The sequence below is a fragment of the Peromyscus eremicus genome, chromosome 3, assembly GCF_949786415.1.
Source record: "Peromyscus eremicus chromosome 3, PerEre_H2_v1, whole genome shotgun sequence".
Taxonomy (NCBI): Eukaryota; Metazoa; Chordata; class Mammalia; order Rodentia; family Cricetidae; genus Peromyscus; species Peromyscus eremicus.
Genome location: NC_081418.1, coordinates 146,109,089 through 146,115,259, shown reverse-complemented (window position 1 = coordinate 146,115,259; position 6,171 = coordinate 146,109,089).

Here is a 6,171-nt window from a genome sequence, read left to right as displayed (position 1 = left end):
AAAGTGGAACCAGAGAAACTCTGAGTCTGTTAGGCAATAACGCTGTGTGTTTTTCACAGTGACTTTAGACAAGTGTTGCAAGAAGTCAGGGTTGTTAGGGCAACATCAAAGCTGTTGCACACAACCCCACAAGCAACCCCGCGATCGTGTCCAGAGCCGGTTCTGAGGACTTCCCCGACAAGTCCTGCATGTGGCATGTTCCCATGTGTATTATTTCACTCGTGGATGTACACCATTTCACACCTGTACCCCACATCGCTCTGGGGATCTTCCTTTCACTTTTTTATTCGTCTTTTTCTTTTCCTCCTCCCCTTATTCTCCTTTCCTTCTTCAGTGTTTTCTGATTTTCATTTGTCCGTTTGCCTCTTCATTTTTGTTTCCTTTGTTTTTGGGAGGGTTTTGCTACTTAGGCCTGTCTGGAACTTGCTGTGTACACTAGACTGGAGTCAAACTTGTGACCTTTCCTACCTCATCCCCCAAGTACTGAGAATTTCACCACCATGACTCACTCCCTTTTTTAAAGAAACCGTTTAATAGACAGTTCTATGCTCTACCTCCTTCCAAAAACAAAAAGGAATTAAGAAATAACTTGCGGTCTGCCACAGAACTTAGTTGGGCCTGACGCTGGTCTCTTCAGAGGCATGATAGGTAGACCATCAGAAAGGACTGTTTCATTTCGCTTGAAAACTTTGTTTACTTAGCTCGCTCGCTCGCCCTCTCTGGAACCCAGCCGGAACATGGACTGCAATGGAACAGAGCTTGAGAAGAGGTGCAGCCATTTTGAATTCCCTTGAGAAAGTTCCAGACTGCAGGACTTAGAGAGCTCTTCATTTATGCCAAGGAAGACAGCACAAGTCTTGCAAACAAGATTGTAGAGAAGGGTACTAGAGAGTTCTTAACTTCATAATCTTATGTTCAGAAAGCCAGCGGAGGGCCAATAGCATGCTTTTATAAAGAAAGACCACCTGATTCATCTAAGGAGCTAATTCCAAACCATCAGCTAATTAATCAACAAATACAGGGTTTGTGTTATAATACATTAGTAATTATTTATCAGTATGCTAACTGGTAAATAAAAATGTATGTATGTATATAGCAGAAAGACTACATATATATCTGTGGCTTTGGTATAATATGAGCATTTGCTTATAATAGATTTAACTCAGCAAAAATTTATTAAGTGAATGCAACATACTTGGTTTGATGATAAAAATTAAAGGGGGTTTGCACTACAGCAAAGGCCAAAAAATTAAGTTGCCATTGAACTTTGGAATGAAAGGCCTGAACTTGGGCATAGTAACTGAGCATGAAGTAGAAGTATAACAGGAAAGGGACATAAAAGAATGGATGCTTTCTACTCACCTTCCCGTAACTACAGTAAGGTGGAAAACCAGGCTTTAGCCAGCTTCCCAGCAGGCCCATGAGAAAGATGAGTGATGATGAAGAGCATTGAGATTTATTCAGTGTGGCCACACTGAGACAAGGAGCATGTAAAGGGGTGTAGGAACCCCACATCCGTGTCCAGGGCAGAAACATAAGCAGTAGGTTTAAGTGGAGGAAGAAATCAGGGAGGGAGAGGTATGTATGACTTAGCAGTCCTGGTCAAGGTGTGGTCCTGCTCAGTTCTGGTCCCATACAGTGGTCAAAGATGGTTTTCCTATCACTTGAGTAGACCAAGTAGTTTATAGGAAGTGATCGCTTCTACTCCAGGATGCGGCTGTCTCTCACAGACAATATCTGCATCTGGATAGAGGGTCGTCCGTACTGGAACCAAGGCAACTGCAAATTTAGGACAATGTGTGATCTGGTGTTTTCAGTCCTGCAAGAGGATGAGGCAGGCTAGGCAGCTACTACTTGAGGGAATAACATGCCAAGATGAGCAGGTGACCCAGAGTAAAGGGGACAGGCACAAAAAGAGCAGAGACACCAGACTTTTATCCTGCATTCAGTTGCTGTGTGAGCCCATGAGAGGAGCAAGCACAGCTTCTGGGTGCCTCTTGCATTCCTGATGTGCTCTTAGATGATTGAAGAGAAGGATTATTATTTCATTTGTCTTAGTTTGAGTAAAAAGAAAAGTTAATTTTCAACCTTTCTCCTTATCACCATTTTAACACAGGATAACCTTTCAGAGAAACTCAATCCAAACTTTAAGACAAATAGTCCTGTAGTAAATATTAAAACGGTTAAAATGTCATTGATTTGAGGTGGAGAGAGCAAAGATCATTCTGCAAAGCATAGCTGCTCTAATGAAGAAAACAGATCCCTGGTAGGAGAGACAGACCCAGAAATACCCATGACAAAGCATTAGCTTCTAGTACTCCTGGCCTTTTGAACACCACAGGGAGACAAGAGAAAGGCTTGCCAGCAACGCTACACTGGACCTCCTGCAAATGAGTAAAAAATAGGTGTCTATCACCCCTTCCAGTTGCCTTGGATCATTGTTTTTCGTTAAATCAACAAGAATCTCCCCAACTTCCACCCCACTATCTAAATATCTAATATCCACTTAGAGATTTGAATCAACAAGTATGAGAACATGTCTTAAGCTTGAGGGAAGCAAAATGTGAAATTAATATAAGCAACATTACAAATGTGCAAATGTTGTTATAGAATTATAATGTACTACTATCTGGCAGTACTGAGGATCTAACCCAGGGCCTTGTGCATGCTAGGTAGATGTTCTGCCACTGAGCCATGCCCCTAGCCTATAATACACTTTTTTCTTTTTTTTTTTAATTTAATTTTTTATTGATTCTTTGTGGATTTCACATCATGCATCTAGATCTCATTCATCTCCCTGTCCCTTTATATCTGCCCTCTGCCCTTGCCTCCCCTCTCCCCGACAAGAAAAAAAATTAAATAAAAAAAAAAATCTCGCCATGGAAGCTGTAGTGTGACAGTTGAGTCACACAAGTGACTTGCAAGTGTTCATTGAAAAGAGTCATGGGTCTGGTTCAAGGCCTCTGGTTTCTGCTACATTATCAATACTGGGCCCTCACTGGGACTCCTCTTGGATATCCTGTTGTTGTCCTGTGTCATGGAAATTCTCCAGCTTTGGATCTGCAGGACAGACCCCTTCACATGCTCCAGCAGATTATAGATGGTGTGAATGATGGAGTGGGCCAACTCATAGCCTTAGTTCTGGGCCTGGTTGGTTGCTGGGCTGGTCAACCCACCAATTCTCCCTCACCCTCAATACCAGGGTGAGCTCTCTAGCACAGCCTTGGCTAGATCACCCTATGGAGTAAGCAGCAAGGGGCAGGGACCCACTCTCTTGAGTGCTGCCGTCAGTGAGGGGCAGGGACAACTCTGTGTAGCCCTATCCTCTAGGCCTTTGGTGGTAACAGAAGCCATGGACATCAACATAGACCTCATCTGAAACAGGGCCACAGGCATAGACATGGTCCTTGGCAGCAGCCCAGGCCCAGACATTACCATGGCCATGGGTAATAAACAGGCCACCCACCTCAGCCTGCTCCTCATCACCTTGACCTCTACAGATTTGCCTCTCTCCGCCAGACAAGAGCATTTCTGTCTCTCTCTTCCATATCCCACTGTAACAGGCTTTCTTTTGGGTCACCAACCAGCTCCCAAATCATGACACAGGGACTTATGATTAGTTACGAATGCTCAGCCTTTGTTTCGTGCTAGCTCTTATAACTACATTTTGCCTCAGGGCTGTTTACCTTTCTTTCTCTCTGTAGTCCTACTCTGTGTCCACTGGCTGGCAGCTGCCTGGCTGGCCCTGAGCATCTCCCTCTTTTTGTCCCTCATTCTCTCTTCTCCCTCTTCTCTTGAGCCTAGATTCTTTCTATTTATTCTCTCTGCCTGCCAGCCCCACCTATCCCTCTATTGCCTAGCTATTGGCCATTCAGCTTTTTATTAGACCAATTAGGTGCCTTAGGCAGGCAAGGTGAAACAGCAACACATCTTTACATAATTTAAAAAAAAGTGCAGCATAAACCAATATAACACACCTATTCACAGTTAAAGTAATATTCCACAACACTCCACCATATATTTGTTTACTATAATAGGGACTGTGTTTTCTCCTCCCTACCCAAGATGGCAGCCCTGGACAGGCATGTGGGTCTTCTTCTCCTGCTCAGTCTTAATGGTGCTGGGCAGGCTCTTGTTTTCCCCCCTATAATATACTTTTAAAATATGTATTAGATTGCTTATTTTTGACAACAGTCATATAAAGGAATTCTCATTTTTCTTATTTAATGTATGGACACTGATGTAGCTGGGGTTTTCTCCAGTCCGGCTCGGGCCCACAGCCACTCAGACTGAGACAGAGACTTATATTACTTATAAACTGTATGGCCGTGGCAGGCTTCTTGCTATCTAGTTTTTATATCTTAAATTAACCCATTTCTATTCATCTATAAGTTGCCATGTGGCTTGTGGCTTACCAGTACTTTACATCTTGTTTCTCATGGTGGCGGCAGTGGCAGCGGCTGGCAGAGTCTCCTGACTCAGCCTTCCACTTCCCAGCATTCTCCTCTCTGCTTATCCTGCTTATACTATACTTCCTGCCTGGCTACTGGCCAATCAGTGTTTTATTTATCAATCAATCAGAACAACACATTCACAGCAAATAGAAAGACATCCTCAGCACACTGATATCCAGTCTGGCTTATGAAATAAACTCTGAATATAAGACCCACAAAAAGGAAAAAGTATCCACCAAGAGAAGGACAGAACAAACTGAATCCAGTCAAGAGAACATGGAAGAGCATGAGGATAGATAAATGGGTCAAAGGAACAGACCAGAGTCCAGATATTGAACCACAATTATTTGGGCAATTGATTTAAAACAATGCATCAAGACAAGTTAATGGAGAAAGGAACACTGTGAACAAGGTGGGGAAATGGTAAAACTGAATAGCCATGTGGAAAATAAATACCTTGCACAGCATGCATAAATTAAGGCAAAATGAATCATAATACTATAAAACTTCTTTAAAACACAGACACACACACAAACACACACAAATGGCTTCATAATGTTCCATAGGCAAAGGTGCCACAGATAGGATTCTCAAAGCTTATTTTATATGTAAAATAATAAAAAATGATAAATAGTGATCATTAGTCTTTATGAAAATTACAGTCTACTCATCAGAAGACATCATGTGGTAGCCACAGAAAATACTCAACACATTTGACAAAAAATTCCCATGCAAAATAATGCATATGACAATTATTAATATTCAAAGGTAGACTATTAAAGCAGAAAATTGGCGAAATATTTGAACAGAAACTTCACAAAAGAAAATATATGACTGACCAAAATGTGTATTAAAAGGTTTATCATGTCATTAGTTATCAGAAATATGAAAATCAAAATCCATCACTTTGACTTATTCTTCCAAATATTTTTACAGACATGTCTAAAGAGATAGACCAGCCTAACATTAATGTGAGCACCAACAGGCTGCCTTGCCACCTCTCATAGTTTGAAGGTAGGATGTTAGAGTACAGATAAAGCATGCAGAGGGATTGTCATTCTCTAGCCATGCACCTCTGTTTTATTCACTTCTGCATATCCTGCTTGCTTTGGCCAATTGCTTGAGGAAAACACTTTTCTCCAAGTTCATGATTATCTCTACTCTTTGGAAGTGCACATGCTGCCAAAAGCTTAATTTTGCATGCATTAAAAGGGAAGAAATTCAAAGGTAGATGCAATCAAACACAGCATGGTAGAAAATATTGAAGTCTTATACCATGCAACTGGAAAAACTGTCTCAAAGTTTCTCATAAATATAAACAGATTTATATCCCAACAAGATTGTTTCTAAATATTGACCCAAGAAATAGGAATGGCCACAAAGAAAGACATCCAAGAACAGTCAAAACGTTCATGAGCAGAAGAGTGGAAAAACTAATTATGGTATATTCGCACAAGGTTCTACTGACTGTATCATAAAAAAGCAATAAGCTACTGCTAGCATGATGGCATGATTCAAACTCATTATTGTGCTAAATAAAAGAGGACCAGGCACAAATTATATGACTTTATTTATGTGAAAGATTTTTTAAAGAGAAACCAATTTATAATAATTAGAAAAGTGGCTGTTTTTATTAGAATGAAGGTGGTGAATGGCTGAGAATAAAATTGTGTTTGTCTGTCCTTATGATAAAACACCTTTAGTGTGCGCAGTTAGA